The sequence below is a fragment of the Thermobia domestica genome, chromosome 11, assembly GCF_964235325.1.
Source record: "Thermobia domestica chromosome 11, izTheDome1.hap1.1, whole genome shotgun sequence".
NCBI lineage: Eukaryota > Metazoa > Arthropoda > Insecta > Zygentoma > Lepismatidae > Thermobia > Thermobia domestica.
This window is the reverse complement of record NC_137464.1, coordinates 208538089-208559835: the sequence shown is the minus strand read 5'-3', so window position 1 is coordinate 208559835 and position 21747 is coordinate 208538089.

Sequence of the window (21747 nt, the reverse complement as noted above, 5' to 3'; positions counted from 1 at the left end):
TTTTCATGTGGTCTTCCTGGACATGTTTCGCTGGTGTGTCCATCTTCGTTTAGTAGTGAGGAAGGTTCAGTTCTTGAAGATGAATGGTGCAGCTACTGTTTCACCCGTGGACATGAAGAATCCAACTGCTACAGGTCTTCACCATGTGATTTATGTGGAGAGAATGTCTTCTACCTTGGACGTGCTCTTCATCAGCCATGTTCCTGCTTGAAGTGAAATTTGATGGTAAGTTTTATTGAAGGTTTATTTTAAACTAATTAAAGTTCACTGTTAGATGATATAATGCAATGTGATTGACATACAACAAGCGACACTGTCTCCAACAAGGGATGTATAACATAAATTGTTTCTGCACTGTTCGTTTCATGTAGTGCGAGACAGTGTCGCATGGTGAATTTTATCATGAGATGGGGTGTATTCATATGGTTTCATGATCGTAGTATACATATGTTAATATGGAAAATAATTGTTTTCTCATAATATCTTGTTTTAGTGAAGTGTGTGGATTAAGACCTCGAAATCCTCCCTTTGCACCCGTCTCTAAAACAATTAACCTACATTGTCGTGATTATTAAAATATTCCTTTCTAACCAGTTTTCTCTTAGCATTAGTTGTTTTATATCATTCTGATTTAAATATTTGTTATTTAATCTAGTGCCGTGTACAGTGGAGTATGCGTGAAGGGGTTGGGGTTTAGAGTCCCTTTGAGCAGCATATGGGAAAATGAATATTTACTGTATTACAGTAAATAGTAAATCGTTTTTGTTCTTGAATATATTAGAGTCAAGTGGTTGACCCCGTTATTCGTTCTGCGTACAGCACTGGGCATGTACACTCATGTCCAAAATTGTTGTCGCATGTCTATAGGTATGCTGTAGGAACAGTGGCGTATTTGCGATTTTGTTTCGGGAGGGGGGGCTTTGACTGAAAATGTGAAAATTCTGCAAGATATTTAATATACTTTACTATAGTGAGTATGATTTTTGGAGGTTAAGCCTGAAGCCCCCCTACATACGCCACTGTGAAGGAATATAATTTGATAACGAATTCGCCCGGTATTTCTTATAATGTTCGTATGTGTACAATCAGCAAAGACGTGTATCTGCTACATTTCATGTCAAAAGAGCAGTAAATAAAAACAATGAAATGAAAAGGACATTTCTTGTCCATTTAACAACATTTTGTTTTACTCATTCTAATTTTCGTATTAATAATTCTTTTTCTATGAAATTTACCACAAATATATATTTCTCGATTATACACATAGTATCAGTATTGAAAGTTCAATGCAAACTCGTTATCAAATTATATTCTTACAAGAAGACAGTAATGCTCACTTGAAGGCTTCAGTTGTTTGTTAGTATGTTTGCATGAAGGCAAACTGAGTCGGCTCCCACATACATTATCTCTCTCTTAATGTTGTCGATTTAAGCCTCGTGGGTTTTCTCGTGGCTCTCCCGCGTTATTCATTTCACCGATTTGTGCATCTTTATCACCATCTTTCTCAGCCAAGGTGCATGGTCCTGGGACTTAAAGTTGGGACACTTTAATTACTTTGTTCATACATCGTTCTGTGAATAAAAGTGACAACGTTAAGATGAAGTATATTTCTATTATTATTGGTCTGTACGTTTTACTTTGGCTTTTAGTTTAAAGGGTACTATTATTTTATTATTTTTGAGATCGATCCGTATTTTCCTGGTTACTTAATCCACCTTTGGAATATTTCTTCTCCTCTTTGTGATAGCATGTTTCGGAAACAAATTCAAACCTGCTAATATTAGATTTCATAGATCCCTACTCCTGAGAGATGGGGACCAATTACATTACTCTGACTGTCTCATTTGTTCAAGTAGAAATATTTTCATCGTTTAGGCAACCAAGGAATTTTTGATTGATAATAAAACTCTAACTGACCAAACCAGTATATATATCTTAAGATTATATATTTATGTTACAGTTTCGGCTATGTAACATAACGATCATCAGACACATTATGAGGGACATGTCCAATTTTTGCAATTTTCACAGCTTATATGCAATGTGAATGCAAGACACGCCCACTTTCTCTTTACAAATAGTAAACTTTTAATTGACTCTAAAAGGTATTTTTTTAATTGCTGTAATCGTAAACTTTTATTTGGATCTGAAGAGTGTTTTTTTTAAATTACTGTAGTTACTTTCTCTTTTCGCGCATCTGTTATAAAACTCTTAATTAGGTGTTTGCCAATTACACTTAATATTCGCATTGTCCATCTGCTGTACTCCATAGTACACCTTCTCCGACGGCTCTATTTGATCCTCTAATTCTTTCTTTCTATTTTGTCTATCATCTTTTCCCATAATTCATGTATTACTAGTCCACTAGACCAATTCATCAACTTATCCTTCCCGTATTTCTTAACCCACTGGGTTTCTTTCCACTTTCTTATCACACTTGGTGATAAGAAAGAGGAAGTGGAAGTGTGAAGTTGACTTTTCCAAAGCTAGTGTTAATAATAATAATTATAATAGTAAATACGACTTATGCCAGTGACAAAAGTAAAAGTGCTTGAGTAAATTTCCACTAGTGTTTTCCCCAGGTTGGTTTCCACTAGTGCACCCAGGTTGGTTTGTACTTTTCTTCTTATCTTGATGTCAGAAATCAGCTCCCAAGCGTTGTCGGGAACACCCTGTATGTATATTGTGTGTGTATGTGTGTTTGTGGTTTGTAATTGTAAATTCTTATCCTTCTTTTTTCTTTCTTCTACAGGTTTTTGCAGGTGTGACGATATCGCCGTAAGGATTAAATGACTTCTGCACACATACTCTTGTATATTTTTGTATATTAGATTTTTATGTTATATTTTATACTAGTATCTCTAATGTTTTAATTATCATTAAAAATATATTTCCACACAAGTGTATGTAATTTAATTTTAATGCTTCCTCCAAACTTTTTGTATACGGGTCTCGCGTTATTCGTTGAAGTGCGTTATGATAAAGTTCTCATTATTCATGGTTATGGCAGATTCTGGGTCATTAAACATTCAAAATTTTTTCTACACAAGAAATTTACTAGTTTGAGTAATAGTATCACATTTTAAGTTTTTTCTAGAGATCTATACACTCTTCCCAGGTACGGCACTACAGTATTGTGCAGGGGTGGAGTGGGTTAAGGGTCAAGATTTGTGAGTGGGTCGTGGGTCAACAGGCCGTGATCTATTGTGACGCACCTACGTCTCAAATTTACTTTCAAGGTCTCAAATTTTCTTCCTTTTTCGTTTGTTACTTACCTAAAGTGAGTGTATCTAAGTGAAAAAAGAACTTCAATCACTTTTGGATATTGATATTTATAATTGTAATAGTAGCAATTGGACTTATTGCTTAGCTTTCCAGACAATCCAATTTGCAATGTTTCGTTTTTTTTTTTTTCGTTGATATGTGACTTTCGAATTTTATCCTATTCTCCACTGAAAAGTATCTGTAATTCAAAAAGAAAATAATTATGTCTGCTAATTAAATTTAAATTCATCATAATATGGTCCATCACAAACACTTTACCATTTTATACCGTAAAAGTCAGATCCATCGGTATTGTAACAGAGCGGTGCTTGAACGATTGACAATAGAAATTCATATTCTTATTCGTAATCATTCCTATTAGTGAGCCCATTTCAATAAAAAAAAAGCGTCTACGATTAGGGGCCCTAGAAATAATATTTATTCGTATGGCTTTGAGATTTGTCAATATTGTCCCTCAATTAATTTGTCATGTATGGAACGGACCTAGGGTCGTAACTAACGACCATGCAGACCTTGCCGTGGAGGAGGGCCCACAAAGAGTAAGATAAAGATGAAGAGGGGCTTAATTTAGAATGTTGAGGGGGCCCAAATGTTAATGCTTGCCCTCCCAGAAAACTGTAAGTTACGGCGCTGGAGGCCATCTGCGGTACTTAGTCTTAATATTCTTTAATTTTATAGTTACACAAAACAGGATACTATTAGTAAGTATCAAAATAATTTCAACTACTTTCCATGTCCACATCATATTGAATTTTAGTGCCACCGCACAGTGATCTAAGTTTGTTTTCTTTGATGCTGTGTTTGATAGAAATAGAACAAGTTCTATTTTAGAACAGTTGTATCTCTGTTGTAAGTAAGCCAAACATTGCATAGTTCAGTTTATTTTAGTTTAGCGTCCCTTTCAGCAGCGAGGCTATATGAGACGTGGACCTACTGATTAACGTGGAATCCGAACCACATGAGCTCCCGCCGGGAATCGAACCCGGGTCTCCCACGCCAAAGGCGCGTACGCTACCCGCTTAGCCACGGAGGAGCTCAAACATTGCATAGAACTTGATATCGCACACGTTCAAATTCCACTGTGAGGAAATATTAGATGGTTGATACAATCTATGATGGAATGTTTGATCGTCTATAATCAGCTTGGGAAAAAGCTACACTTGGCGGCTAATGTTAGTGTTGCAGCGTTGCGCTACGACCAAAATATTTAAAAAAGAAAATAAGCAGTATTAGAAAAGAACAGGAAAAACATACTTTCTAATACTCCCATGTATACTTTAAATAACATTTTTTTTTCTTCTTTAACTGTCTATCCGTTAATCTATTTTAAAAAGCGAGAAACAATCCGTCACAAAGTCTCTAATTTATATTGTGTTGCAGCAAGCATACAACGATCAGGTTCATTCGGCGCGGGGATTGGAGCGGGAATCTCCTTTTCCCTGCTGTGCTTCTGCAACACAGCACGGTTTCTAGTGAACGAGAAGGCTTCTTGCGCTAAATAAGATTTCTAGATTTTATTTCACTACCAATTAACAAATGGAATTTGATTTTATGTATTCATATTTTTAAATTACGGTACTACACTGAAGGAAACAAATATAATTAATACTAAAAAAGAAGAAAGAAAAAGTGATTTTGGAATTACAAAATAAGAATAAAAATATGTACTAGAGGAGAAAACTAAGTAAACAGGCATTTACAAGTTAATTTTTAGCTTATATAGATAAGGAAGGCTTCTTGTACAGTAATTTGTGGATCAAATATTAATAAGTCAATATATAGAATCCCCTCTTTGTGGATAGTATTTTAGTATATACTTATTACTTTTATAAAATAAGTGTATTTTATACTCTTGATAACTCTCCACATAAAACTGTTTGATGGGAAACATCACATGGAATTAGTTATTAGATTCAATTGTAGCTATTCTGTGTGTGCTCTAATTCTGTAAATAACCTACAAGTTCTCAACGAATACTATACCATGACTTCTGCAAATAATATAATAATAATAAAAACATTGACGGAATATTGTTTACATTCTGAATCCTGAAAATACTAGCTATTGTGCACACCAGTTAAAATTAAGACAAGCCTCTGCTTACTTCTCCTTACTTGTGTTCTTTTGGAAGTCTCTACAAATTAATTAAATCATATTAATGTGTATAAAATGCAAAAGTAGAACTCACTTCTTCAAAAAGAAATGAGGGAACATTCCATCCTTATTTCTGTATATCACGTCCCAGTACTCCTCGGCAATTTATACGTTTGATGCTTTAATCAACTCACAATTCTACCAAAATACAGTACATTAACAGCATTAAATTCCCAAGAACATATCTAACCGATTTAGTAAAATATTAAGAAACTCCTTTAAATTATCTATAACCCAATTAACATGAAGTACTTTATTGAAAATAAGAAAATAAGTTCTGGCATTTTTTTATATACTGAATGTTCATTTATTTCTCTGTCATCAATTTACAGTTTCTTTACTTTTAATATTGATTGCTTTTAATTACATTATTAGAAAAATGTTAATCAATCTTATTCCAGACCCATATTCCACTTACTCATATAAGCATCATAGACTATAACTACTCCAACCAATAGAACGGCATATAATCCAGAAGAAGCGATCCTATTGGTCGAATTTTGTTTTCCTTTCCCGAAAGTGCAACTTTTGCTAAAGCTGCTTCCCCCTCTGCAATCTCTAACTTTATAAAAGGTGTGACAATTTGATATGTCACACTTTGTGTTGAATAATTGTGGTGTTGTGTCGTGTCCAGAAAGTTATTGGTGTGTGAGTTGCAATGGAGAACAAGAAGCAAGTGTTTGAATTATTACATCCCGACTGGCAGCATTATCCTCACAATAATAACTTCGGATGGAGTGAAAATCATGAAAAGTTGTATGGGATACTGGTATCTAAAGTGTCAGCAGGGATAATACCGTCTCCATATTACAAGACAAGTTTAGAACATAAACATTTCTCTCTTATTGCTAATCGTTTTGGTTCTACATTTCTACCAGGTCCTAAGTTATGTGACGAGTTACTTAGAGAGTTAGACAACAACATTGATTCTGTCACTTCTTTGTTAGACAGTGTTTCGATTAGTGATCAGAATTTAGTGCGTAATGACTGTACTATAATTGTGGAAAATATTCCTGAGAATCTGAGATTGGTGGAGGTTAAGGTTTCTGTGAAAGGTGCCAGGAATCAGTTGTCAAGTGATAATATTGCTGAGAGTGATTTGCGGTCTGGACTTGAAGAACGGCCTCATGGTGTTTCCAGGAGGTTTGAAAGCAGATACTTCAGGGCACGTCGTGCTTTCTCTAGAAGATTTAGGTTTACTAGTGGTGCATGGCGGCCTATTTCATGCTTTTCATGTGGTCTTCCTGGACATGTTTCGCTGGTGTGTCCATCTTCGTTTAGTAGTGAGGAAGGTTCAGTTCTTGAAGATGAATGGTGCAGCTACTGTTTCACCCGTGGTCATGAAGAATCCATCTGCTTCAGGTCTTCACCATGTGATTTATGTGGAGAGAATGTCTTCTACCTTGGACGTGCTCTTCATCAGCCATGTTCCTGCTTGAAGTGAAATTTGATGGTAAGTTTTATTGAAGGTTTATTTTGAACTAATTAAAGTTCACTGTTAGATGATATAATGCAATGTGATTGACATACAACAGGCGACACTGTCTCCAACAAGGGATGTATAACATAAATTGTTTCTGCACTGTTCGTTTCATGTAGTGCGAGACAGTGTCGCATGGTGAATTTTATCATGAGATGGGGTGTATTCATATGGTTTCATGATCGTAGTATACATATGTTAATATGGAAAATAATTGTTTTCTCATAATATCTTGTTTTAGTGAAGTGTGTGGATTAAGACCTCGAAATCCTCCCTTTGCACCCGTCTCTAAAACAATTAACCTACATTGTCGTGATTATTAAAATATTCCTTTCTAAACAGTTTTCTCTTAGCATTAGTTGTTTTATATCATTCTGATTTAAATATTTGTTATTTAATCTAGTGCCGTGTACAGTGGAGTATGCGTGAAGGGGTTGGGGTTTAGAGTCCCTTTGAGCAGCATATGGGAAAATGAATATTTACTGTATTACAGTAAATAGTAAATCGTTTTTGTTCTTGAATATATTAGAGTCAAGTGGTTGACCCCGTTATTCGTTCTGCGTACAGCACTGGGCATGTACACTCATGTCCAAAATTGTTGTCGCATGTCTATAGGTATGCTGTAGGAACAGTGGCGTATTTGCGATTTTGTTTCGGGAGGGGGGGCTTTGACTGAAAATGTGAAAATTCTGCAAGATATTTAATATACTTTACTATAGTGAGTATGATTTTTGGAGGTTAAGCCTGAAGCCCCCCTACATACGCCACTGTGAAGGAATATAATTTGATAACGAATTCGCCCGGTATTTCTTATAATGTTCGTATGTGTACAATCAGCAAAGACGTGTATCTGCTACATTTCATGTCAAAAGAGCAGTAAATAAGAACAATGAAATGAAAAGGACATTTCTTGTCCATTTAACAACATTTTGTTTTACTCATTCTAATTTTCGTATTAATAATTCTTTTTCTATGAAATTTACCACAAATATATATTTCTCGATTATACACATAGTATCAGTATTGAAAGTTCAATGCAAACTCGTTATCAAATTATATTCTTACAAGAAGACAGTAATGCTCACTTGAAGGCTTCAGTTGTTTGTTAGTATGTTTGCATGAAGGCAAACTGAGTCGGCTCCCACATACATTATCTCTCTCTTAATGTTGTCGATTTAAGCCTCGTGGGTTTTCTCGTGGCTCTCCCGCGTTATTCATTTCACCGATTTGTGCATCTTTATCACCATCTTTCTCAGCCAAGGTGCATGGTCCTGGGACTTAAAGTTGGGACACTTTAATTACTTTGTTCATACATCGTTCTGTGAATAAAAGTGACAACGTTAAGATGAAGTATATTTCTATTATTATTGGTCTGTACGTTTTACTTTGGCTTTTAGTTTAAAGGGTACTATTATTTTATTATTTTTGAGATCGATCCGTATTTTCCTGGTTACTTAATCCACCTTTGGAATATTTCTTCTCCTCTTTGTGATAACATGTTTCGGAAACAAATTCAAACCTGCTAATATTAGATTTCATAGATCCCTACTCCTGAGAGATGGGGACCAATTACATTACTCTGACTGTCTCATTTGTTCAAGTAGAAATATTTTCATCGTTTAGGCAACCAAGGAATTTTTGATTGATAATAAAACTCTAACTGACCAAACCAGTATATATATCTTAAGATTATATATTTATGTTACAGTTTCGGCTATGTAACATAACGATCATCAGACACATTATGAGGGACATGTCCAATTTTTGCAATTTTCACAGCTTATATGCAATGTGAATGCAAGACACGCCCACTTTCTCTTTACAAATAGTAAACTTTTAATTGACTCTAAAAGGTATTTTTTTAATTGCTGTAATCGTAAACTTTTATTTGGATCTGAAGAGTGTTTTTTTTTAAATTACTGTAGTTACTTTCTCTTTTCGCGCATCTGTTATAAAACTCTTAATTAGGTGTTTGCCAATTACACTTAATATTCGCATTGTCCATCTGCTGTACTCCATAGTACACCTTCTCCGACGGCTCTATTTGATCCTCTAATTCTTTCTTTCTATTTTGTCTATCATCTTTTCCCATAATTCATGTATTACTAGTCCACTAGACCAATTCATCAACTTATCCTTCCCGTATTTCTTAACCCACTGGGTTTCTTTCCACTTTCTTATCACACTTGGTGATAAGAAAGAGGAAGTGGAAGTGTGAAGTTGACTTTTCCAAAGCTAGTGTTAATAATAATAATTATAATAGTAAATACGACTTATGCCAGTGACAAAAGTAAAAGTGCTTGAGTAAATTTCCACTAGTGTTTTCCCCAGGTTGGTTTCCACTAGTGCACCCAGGTTGGTTTGTACTTTTCTTCTTATCTTGATGTCAGAATTCAGCTCCCAAACGTTGTCGGGAACACCCTGTATGTATATTGTGTGTGTATGTGTGTTTGTGGTTTGTAATTGTAAATTCTTATCCTTCTTTTTTCTTTCTTCTACAGGTTTTTGCAGGTGTGACGATATCGCCGTAAGGATTAAATGACTTCTGCACACATACTCTTGTATATTTTTGTATATTAGATTTTTATGTTATATTTTATACTAGTATCTCTAATGTTTTAATTATCATTAAAAATATATTTCCACACAAGTGTATGTAATTTAATTTTAATGCTTCCTCCAAACTTTTTGTATACGGGTCTCGCGTTATTCGTTGAAGTGCGTTATGATAAAGTTCTCATTATTCATGGTTATGGCAGATTCTGGGTCATTAAACATTCAAAATTTTTTCTACACAAGAAATTTACTAGTTTGAGTAATAGTATCACATTTTAAGTTTTTTCTAGAGATCTATACACTCTTCCCAGGTACGGCACTACAGTATTGTGCAGGGGTGGAGTGGGTTAAGGGTCAAGATTTGTGAGTGGGTCGTGGGTCAACAGGCCGTGATCTATTGTGACGCACCTACGTCTCAAATTTACTTTCAAGGTCTCAAATTTTCTTCCTTTTTCGTTTGTTACTTACCTAAAGTGAGTGTATCTAAGTGAAAAAAGAACTTCAATCACTTTTGGATATTGATATTTATAATTGTAATAGTAGCAATTGGACTTATTGCTTAGCTTTCCAGACAATCCAATTTGCAATGTTTCGTTTTTTTCTTTTTCGTTGATATGTGACTTTCGAATTTTATCCTATTCTCCACTGAAAAGTATCTGTAATTCAAAAAGAAAATAATTATGTCTGCTAATTAAATTTAAATTCATCATAATATGGTCCATCACAAACACTTTACCATTTTATACCGTAAAAGTCAGATCCATCGGTATTGTAACAGAGCGGTGCTTGAACGATTGACCATAGAAATTCATATTCTTATTCGTAATCATTCCTATTAGTGAGCCCATTTCAATAAAAAAAAAGCGTCTACGATTAGGGGCCCTAGAAATAATATTTATTCGTATGGCTTTGAGATTTGTCAATATTGTCCCTCAATTAATTTGTCATGTATGGAACGGACCTAGGGTCGTAACTAACGACCATGCAGACCTTGCCGTGGAGGAGGGCCCACAAAGAGTAAGATAAAGATGAAGAGGGGCTTAATTTAGAATGTTGAGGGGGCCCAAATGTTAATGCTTGCCCTCCCAGAAAACTGTAAGTTACGGCGCTGGAGGCCATCTGCGGTACTTAGTCTTAATATTCTTTAATTTTATAGTTACACAAAACAGGATACTATTAGTAAGTATCAAAATAATTTCAACTACTTTCCATGTCCACATCATATTGAATTTTAGTGCCACCGCACAGTGATCTAAGTTTGTTTTCTTTGATGCTGTGTTTGATAGAAATAGAACAAGTTCTATTTTAGAACAGTTGTATCTCTGTTGTAAGTAAGCCAAACATTGCATAGTTCAGTTTATTTTAATTTAGCGTCCCTTTCAGCAGCGAGGCTATATGAGACGTGGACCTACTGATTAACGTGGAATCCGAACCACATGAGCTCCCGCCGGGAATCGAACCCGGGTCTCCCACGCCAAAGGCGCGTACGCTACCCGCTTAGCCACGGAGGAGCTCAAACATTGCATAGAACTTGATATCGCACACGTTCAAATTCCACTGTGAGGAAATATTAGATGGTTGATACAATCTATGATGGAATGTTTGATCGTCTATAATCAGCTTGGGAAAAAGCTACACTTGGCGGCTAATGTTAGTGTTGCAGCGTTGCGCTACGACCAAAATATTTAAAAAAGAAAATAAGCAGTATTAGAAAAGAACAGGAAAAACATACTTTCTAATACTCCCATGTATACTTTAAATAACATTTTTTTTTCTTCTTTAACTGTCTATCCGTTAATCTATTTTAAAAAGCGAGAAACAATCCGTCACAAAGTCTCTAATTTATATTGTGTTGCAGCAAGCATACAACGATCAGGTTCATTCGGCGCGGGGATTGGAGCGGGAATCTCCTTTTCCCTGCTGTGCTTCTGCAACACAGCACGGTTTCTAGTGAACGAGAAGGCTTCTTGCGCTAAATAAGATTTCTAGATTTTATTTCACTACCAATTAACAAATGGAATTTGATTTTATGTATTCATATTTTTAAATTACGGTACTACACTGAAGGAAACAAATATAATTAATACTAAAAAAGAAGAAAGAAAAAGTGATTTTGGAATTACAAAATAAGAATAAAAATATGTACTAGAGGAGAAAACTAAGTAAACAGGCATTTACAAGTTAATTTTTAGCTTATATAGATAAGGAAGGCTTCTTGTACAGTAATTTGTGGATCAAATATTAATAAGTCAATATATAGAATCCCCTCTTTGTGGATAGTATTTTAGTATATACTTATTACTTTTATAAAATAAGTGTATTTTATACTCTTGATAACTCTCCACATAAAACTGTTTGATGGGAAACATCACATGGAATTAGTTATTAGATTCAATTGTAGCTATTCTGTGTGTGCTCTAATTCTGTAAATAACCTACAAGTTCTCAACGAATACTATACCATGACTTCTGCAAATAATATAATAATAATAAAAACATTGACGGAATATTGTTTACATTCTGAATCCTGAAAATACTAGCTATTGTGCACACCAGTTAAAATTAAGACAAGCCTCTGCTTACTTCTCCTTACTTGTGTTCTTTTGGAAGTCTCTACAAATTAATTAAATCATATTAATGTGTATAAAATGCAAAAGTAGAACTCACTTCTTCAAAAAGAAATGAGGGAACATTCCATCCTTATTTCTGTATATCACGTCCCAGTACTCCTCGGCAATTTATACGTTTGATGCTTTAATCAACTCACAATTCTACCAAAATACAGTACATTAACAGCATTAAATTCCCAAGAACATATCTAACCGATTTAGTAAAATATTAAGAAACTCCTTTAAATTATCTATAACCCAATTAACATGAAGTACTTTATTGAAAATAAGAAAATAAGTTCTGGCATTTTTTTATATACTGAATGTTCATTTATTTCTCTGTCATCAATTTACAGTTTCTTTACTTTTAATATTGATTGCTTTTAATTACATTATTAGAAAAATGTTAATCAATCTTATTCCAGACCCATATTCCACTTACTCATATAAGCATCATAGACTATAACTACTCCAACCAATAGAACGGCATATAATCCAGAAGAAGCGATTCTATTGGTCGAATTTTGTTTTCCTTTCCCGAAAGTGCAACTTTTGCTAAAGCTGCTTCCCCCTCTGCAATCTCTAACTTTATAAAAGGTGTGACAATTTGATATGTCACACTTTGTGTTGAATAATTGTGGTGTTGTGTCGTGTCCAGAAAGTTATTGGTGTGTGAGTTGCAATGGAGAACAAGAAGCAAGTGTTTGAATTATTACATCCCGACTGGCAGCATTATCCTCACAATAATAACTTCGGATGGAGTGAAAATCATGAAAAGTTGTATGGGATACTGGTATCTAAAGTGTCAGCAGGGATAATACCGTCTCCATATTACAAGACAAGTTTAGAACATAAACATTTCTCTCTTATTGCTAATCGTTTTGGTTCTACATTTCTACCAGGTCCTAAGTTATGTGACGAGTTACTTAGAGAGTTAGACAACAACATTGATTCTGTCACTTCTTTGTTAGACAGTGTTTCGATTAGTGATCAGAATTTAGTGCGTAATGACTGTACTATAATTGTGGAAAATATTCCTGAGAATCTGAGATTGGTGGAGGTTAAGGTTTCTGTGAAAGGTGCCAGGAATCAGTTGTCAAGTGATAATATTGCTGAGAGTGATTTGCGGTCTGGACTTGAAGAACGGCCTCATGGTGTTTCCAGGAGGTTTGAAAGCAGATACTTCAGGGCACGTCGTGCTTTCTCTAGAAGATTTAGGTTTACTAGTGGTGCATGGCGGCCTATTTCATGCTTTTCATGTGGTCTTCCTGGACATGTTTCGCTGGTGTGTCCATCTTCGTTTAGTAGTGAGGAAGGTTCAGTTCTTGAAGATGAATGGTGCAGCTACTGTTTCACCCGTGGACATGAAGAATCCAACTGCTACAGGTCTTCACCATGTGATTTATGTGGAGAGAATGTCTTCTACCTTGGACGTGCTCTTCATCAGCCATGTTCCTGCTTGAAGTGAAATTTGATGGTAAGTTTTATTGAAGGTTTATTTTAAACTAATTAAAGTTCACTGTTAGATGATATAATGCAATGTGATTGACATACAACAAGCGACACTGTCTCCAACAAGGGATGTATAACATAAATTGTTTCTGCACTGTTCGTTTCATGTAGTGCGAGACAGTGTCGCATGGTGAATTTTATCATGAGATGGGGTGTATTCATATGGTTTCATGATCGTAGTATACATATGTTAATATGGAAAATAATTGTTTTCTCATAATATCTTGTTTTAGTGAAGTGTGTGGATTAAGACCTCGAAATCCTCCCTTTGCACCCGTCTCTAAAACAATTAACCTACATTGTCGTGATTATTAAAATATTCCTTTCTAAACAGTTTTCTCTTAGCATTAGTTGTTTTATATCATTCTGATTTAAATATTTGTTATTTAATCTAGTGCCGTGTACAGTGGAGTATGCGTGAAGGGGTTGGGGTTTAGAGTCCCTTTGAGCAGCATATGGGAAAATGAATATTTACTGTATTACAGTAAATAGTAAATCGTTTTTGTTCTTGAATATATTAGAGTCAAGTGGTTGACCCCGTTATTCGTTCTGCGTACAGCACTGGGCATGTACACTCATGTCCAAAATTGTTGTCGCATGTCTATAGGTATGCTGTAGGAACAGTGGCGTATTTGCGATTTTGTTTCGGGAGGGGGGGCTTTGACTGAAAATGTGAAAATTCTGCAAGATATTTAATATACTTTACTATAGTGAGTATGATTTTTGGAGGTTAAGCCTGAAGCCCCCCTACATACGCCACTGTGAAGGAATATAATTTGATAACGAATTCGCCCGGTATTTCTTATAATGTTCGTATGTGTACAATCAGCAAAGACGTGTATCTGCTACATTTCATGTCAAAAGAGCAGTAAATAAGAACAATGAAATGAAAAGGACATTTCTTGTCCATTTAACAACATTTTGTTTTACTCATTCTAATTTTCGTATTAATAATTCTTTTTCTATGAAATTTACCACAAATATATATTTCTCGATTATACACATAGTATCAGTATTGAAAGTTCAATGCAAACTCGTTATCAAATTATATTCTTACAAGAAGACAGTAATGCTCACTTGAAGGCTTCAGTTGTTTGTTAGTATGTTTGCGTGAAGGCAAACTGAGTCGGCTCCCACATACATTATCTCTCTCTTAATGTTGTCGATTTAAGCCTCGTGGGTTTTCTCGTGGCTCTCCCGCGTTATTCATTTCACCGATTTGTGCATCTTTATCACCATCTTTCTCAGCCAAGGTGCATGGTCCTGGGACTTAAAGTTGGGACACTTTAATTACTTTGTTCATACATCGTTCTGTGAATAAAAGTGACAACGTTAAGATGAAGTATATTTCTATTATTATTGGTCTGTACGTTTTACTTTGGCTTTTAGTTTAAAGGGTACTATTATTTTATTATTTTTGAGATCGATCCGTATTTTCCTGGTTACTTAATCCACCTTTGGAATATTTCTTCTCCTCTTTGTGATAGCATGTTTCGGAAACAAATTCAAACCTGCTAATATTAGATTTCATAGATCCCTACTCCTGAGAGATGGGGACCAATTACATTACTCTGACTGTCTCATTTGTTCAAGTAGAAATATTTTCATCGTTTAGGCAACCAAGGAATTTTTGATTGATAATAAAACTCTAACTGACCAAACCAGTATATATATCTTAAGATTATATATTTATGTTACAGTTTCGGCTATGTAACATAACGATCATCAGACACATTATGAGGGACATGTCCAATTTTTGCAATTTTCACAGCTTATATGCAATGTGAATGCAAGACACGCCCACTTTCTCTTTACAAATAGTAAACTTTTAATTGACTCTAAAAGGTATTTTTTTAATTGCTGTAATCGTAAACTTTTATTTGGATCTGAAGAGTGTTTTTTTTTAAATTACTGTAGTTACTTTCTCTTTTCGCGCATCTGTTATAAAACTCTTAATTAGGTGTTTGCCAATTACACTTAATATTCGCATTGTCCATCTGCTGTACTCCATAGTACACCTTCTCCGACGGCTCTATTTGATCCTCTAATTCTTTCTTTCTATTTTGTCTATCATCTTTTCCCATAATTCATGTATTACTAGTCCACTAGACCAATTCATCAACTTATCCTTCCCGTATTTCTTAACCCACTGGGTTTCTTTCCACTTTCTTATCACACTTGGTGATAAGAAAGAGGAAGTGGAAGTGTGAAGTTGACTTTTCCAAAGCTAGTGTTAATAATAATAATTATAATAGTAAATACGACTTATGCCAGTGACAAAAGTAAAAGTGCTTGAGTAAATTTCCACTAGTGTTTTTCCCAGGTTGGTTTCCACTAGTGCACCCAGGTTGGTTTGTACTTTTCTTCTTATCTTGATGTCAGAAATCAGCTCCCAAGCGTTGTCGGGAACACCCTGTATGTATATTGTGTGTGTATGTGTGTTTGTGGTTTGTAATTGTAAATTCTTATCCTTCTTTTTTCTTTCTTCTACAGGTTTTTGCAGGTGTGACGATATCGCCGTAAGGATTAAATGACTTCTGCACACATACTCTTGTATATTTTTGTATATTAGATTTTTATGTTATATTTTATACTAGTATCTCTAATGTTTTAATTATCATTAAAAATATATTTCCACACAAGTGTATGTAATTTAATTTTAATGCTTCCTCCAAACTTTTTGTATACGGGTCTCGCGTTATTCGTTGAAGTGCGTTATGATAAAGTTCTCATTATTCATGGTTATGGCAGATTCTGGGTCATTAAACATTCAAAATTTTTTCTACACAAGAAATTTACTAGTTTGAGTAATAGTATCACATTTTAAGTTTTTTCTAGAGATCTATACACTCTTCCCAGGTACGGCACTACAGTATTGTGCAGGGGTGGAGTGGGTTAAGGGTCAAGATTTGTGAGTGGGTCGTGGGTCAACAGGCCGTGATCTATTGTGACGCACCTACGTCTCAAATTTACTTTCAAGGTCTCAAATTTTCTTCCTTTTTCGTTTGTTACTTACCTAAAGTGAGTGTATCTAAGTGAAAAAAGAACTTCAATCACTTTTGGATATTGATATTTATAATTGTAATAGTAGCAATTGGACTTATTGCTTAGCTTTCCAGACAATCCAATTTGCAATGTTTCGTTTTTTTTTTTTTCGTTGATATGTGACTTTCGATTTTTATCCTATTCTCCACTGAAAAGTATCTGTAATTCAAAAAGAAAATAATTATGTCTGCTAATTAAATTTAAATTCATCATAATATGGTCCATCACAAACACTTTACCATTTTATACCGTAAAAGTCAGATCCATCGGTATTGTAACAGAGCGGTGCTTGAACGATTGACCATAGAAATTCATATTCTTATTCGTAATCATTCCTATTAGTGAGCCCATTTCAATAAAAAAAAAGCGTCTACGATTAGGGGCCCTAGAAATAATATTTATTCGTATGGCTTTGAGATTTGTCAATATTGTCCCTCAATTAATTTGTCATGTATGGAACGGACCTAGGGTCGTAACTAACGACCATGCAGACCTTGCCGTGGAGGAGGGCCCACAAAGAGTAAGATAAAGATGAAGAGGGGCTTAATTTAGAATGTTGAGGGGGCCCAAATGTTAATGCTTGCCCTCCCAGAAAACTGTAAGTTACGGCGCTGGAGGCCATCTGCGGTACTTAGTCTTAATATTCTTTAATTTTATAGTTACACAAAACAGGATACTATTAGTAAGTATCAAAATAATTTCAACTACTTTCCATGTCCACATCATATTGAATTTTAGTGCCACCGCACAGTGATCTAAGTTTGTTTTCTTTGATGCTGTGTTTGATAGAAATAGAACAAGTTCTATTTTAGAACAGTTGTATCTCTGTTGTAAGTAAGCCAAACATTGCATAGTTCAGTTTATTTTAGTTTAGCGTCCCTTTCAGCAGCGAGGCTATATGAGACGTGGACCTACTGATTAACGTGGAATCCGAACCACATGAGCTCCCGCCGGGAATCGAACCCGGGTCTCCCACGCCAAAGGCGCGTACGCTACCCGCTTAGCCACGGAGGAGCTCAAACATTGCATAGAACTTGATATCGCACACGTTCAAATTCCACTGTGAGGAAATATTAGATGGTTGATACAATCTATGATGGAATGTTTGATCGTCTATAATCAGCTTGGGAAAAAGCTACACTTGGCGGCTAATGTTAGTGTTGCAGCGTTGCGCTACGACCAAAATATTTAAAAAAGAAAATAAGCAGTATTAGAAAAGAACAGGAAAAACATACTTTCTAATACTCCCATGTATACTTTAAATAACATTTTTTTTTCTTCTTTAACTGTCTATCCGTTAATCTATTTTAAAAAGCGAGAAACAATCCGTCACAAAGTCTCTAATTTATATTGTGTTGCAGCAAGCATACAACGATCAGGTTCATTCGGCGCGGGGATTGGAGCGGGAATCTCCTTTTCCCTGCTGTGCTTCTGCAACACAGCACGGTTTCTAGTGAACGAGAAGGCTTCTTGCGCTAAATAAGATTTCTAGATTTTATTTCACTACCAATTAACAAATGGAATTTGATTTTATGTATTCATATTTTTAAATTACGGTACTACACTGAAGGAAACAAATATAATTAATACTAAAAAAGAAGAAAGAAAAAGTGATTTTGGAATTACAAAATAAGAATAAAAATATGTACTAGAGGAGAAAACTAAGTAAACAGGCATTTACAAGTTAATTTTTAGCTTATATAGATAAGGAAGGCTTCTTGTACAGTAATTTGTGGATCAAATATTAATAAGTCAATATATAGAATCCCCTCTTTGTGGATAGTATTTTAGTATATACTTATTACTTTTATAAAATAAGTGTATTTTATACTCTTGATAACTCTCCACATAAAACTGTTTGATGGGAAACATCACATGGAATTAGTTATTAGATTCAATTGTAGCTATTCTGTGTGTGCTCTAATTCTGTAAATAACCTACAAGTTCTCAACGAATACTATACCATGACTTCTGCAAATAATATAATAATAATAAAAACATTGACGGAATATTGTTTACATTCTGAATCCTGAAAATACTAGCTATTGTGCACACCAGTTAAAATTAAGACAAGCCTCTGCTTACTTCTCCTTACTTGTGTTCTTTTGGAAGTCTCTACAAATTAATTAAATCATATTAATGTGTATAAAATGCAAAAGTAGAACTCACTTCTTCAAAAAGAAATGAGGGAACATTCCATCCTTATTTCTGTATATCACGTCCCAGTACTCCTCGGCAATTTATACGTTTGATGCTTTAATCAACTCACAATTCTACCAAAATACAGTACATTAACAGCATTAAATTCCCAAGAACATATCTAACCGATTTAGTAAAATATTAAGAAACTCCTTTAAATTATCTATAACCCAATTAACATGAAGTACTTTATTGAAAATAAGAAAATAAGTTCTGGCATTTTTTTATATACTGAATGTTCATTTATTTCTCTGTCATCAATTTACAGTTTCTTTACTTTTAATATTGATTGCTTTTAATTACATTATTAGAAAAATGTTAATCAATCTTATTCCAGACCCATATTCCACTTACTCATATAAGCATCATAGACTATAACTACTCCAACCAATAGAACGGCATATAATCCAGAAGAAGCGATTCTATTGGTCGAATTTTGTTTTCCTTTCCCGAAAGTGCAACTTTTGCTAAAGCTGCTTCCCCCTCTGCAATCTCTAACTTTATAAAAGGTGTGACAATTTGATATGTCACACTTTGTGTTGAATAATTGTGGTGTTGTGTCGTGTCCAGAAAGTTATTGGTGTGTGAGTTGCAATGGAGAACAAGAAGCAAGTGTTTGAATTATTACATCCCGACTGGCAGCATTATCCTCACAATAATAACTTCGGATGGAGTGAAAATCATGAAAAGTTGTATGGGATACTGGTATCTAAAGTGTCAGCAGGGATAATACCGTCTCCATATTACAAGACAAGTTTAGAACATAAACATTTCTCTCTTATTGCTAATCGTTTTGGTTCTACATTTCTACCAGGTCCTAAGTTATGTGACGAGTTACTTAGAGAGTTAGACAACAACATTGATTCTGTCACTTCTTTGTTAGACAGTGTTTCGATTAGTGATCAGAATTTAGTGCGTAATGACTGTACTATAATTGTGGAAAATATTCCTGAGAATCTGAGATTGGTGGAGGTTAAGGTTTCTGTGAAAGGTGCCAGGAATCAGTTGTCAAGTGATAATATTGCTGAGAGTGATTTGCGGTCTGGACTTGAAGAACGGCCTCATGGTGTTTCCAGGAGGTTTGAAAGCAGATACTTCAGGGCACGTCGTGCTTTCTCTAGAAGATTTAGGTTTACTAGTGGTGCATGGCGGCCTATTTCATGCTTTTCATGTGGTCTTCCTGGACATGTTTCGCTGGTGTGTCCATCTTCGTTTAGTAGTGAGGAAGGTTCAGTTCTTGAAGATGAATGGTGCAGCTACTGTTTCACCCGTGGACATGAAGAATCCAACTGCTACAGGTCTTCACCATGTGATTTATGTGGAGAGAATGTCTTCTACCTTGGACGTGCTCTTCATCAGCCATGTTCCTGCTTGAAGTGAAATTTGATGGTAAGTTTTATTGAAGGTTTATTTTAAACTAATTAAAGTTCACTGTTAGATGATATAATGCAATGTGATTGACATACAACAAGCGACACTGTCTCCAACAAGGGATGTATAACATAAATTGTTTCTGCACTGTTCGTTTCATGTAGTGCGAGACAGTGTCGCATGGTGAATTTTATCATGAGATGGGGTGTATTCATATGGTTTCATGATCGTAGTATACATATGTTAATATGGAAAATAATTGTTTTCTCATAATATCTTGTTTTAGTGAAGTGTGTGGATTAAGACCTCGAAATCCTCCCTTTGCACCCGTCTCTAAAACAATTAACCTACATTGTCGTGATTATTAAAATATTCCTTTCTAAACAGTTTTCTCTTAGCATTAGTTGTTTTATATCATTCTGATTTAAATATTTGTTATTTAATCTAGTGCCGTGTACAGTGGAGTATGCGTGAAGGGGTTGGGGTTTAGAGTCCCTTTGAGCAGCATATGGGAAAATGAATATTTACTGTATTACAGTAAATAGTAAATCGTTTTTGTTCTTGAATATATTAGAGTCAAGTGGTTGACCCCGTTATTCGTTCTGCGTACAGCACTGGGCATGTACACTCATGTCCAAAATTGTTGTCGCATGTCTATAGGTATGCTGTAGGAACAGTGGCGTATTTGCGATTTTGTTTCGGGAGGGGGGGCTTTGACTGAAAATGTGAAAATTCTGCAAGATATTTAATATACTTTACTATAGTGAGTATGATTTTTGGAGGTTAAGCCTGAAGCCCCCCTACATACGCCACTGTGAAGGAATATAATTTGATAACGAATTCGCCCGGTATTTCTTATAATGTTCGTATGTGTACAATCAGCAAAGACGTGTATCTGCTACATTTCATGTCAAAAGAGCAGTAAATAAGAACAATGAAATGAAAAGGACATTTCTTGTCCATTTAACAACATTTTGTTTTACTCATTCTAATTTTCGTATTAATAATTCTTTTTCTATGAAATTTACCACAAATATATATTTCTCGATTATACACATAGTATCAGTATTGAAAGTTCAATGCAAACTCGTTATCAAATTATATTCTTACAAGAAGACAGTAATGCTCACTTGAAGGCTTCAGTTGTTTGTTAGTATGTTTGCGTGAAGGCAAACTGAGTCGGCTCCCACATACATTATCTCTCTCTTAATGTTGTCGATTTAAGCCTCGTGGGTTTTCTCGTGGCTCTCCCGCGTTATTCATTTCACCGATTTGTGCATCTTTATCACCATCTTTCTCAGCCAAGGTGCATGGTCCTGGGACTTAAAGTTGGGACACTTTAATTACTTTGTTCATACATCGTTCTGTGAATAAAAGTGACAACGTTAAGATGAAGTATATTTCTATTATTATTGGTCTGTACGTTTTACTTTGGCTTTTAGTTTAAAGGGTACTATTATTTTATTATTTTTGAGATCGATCCGTATTTTCCTGGTTACTTAATCCACCTTTGGAATATTTCTTCTCCTCTTTGTGA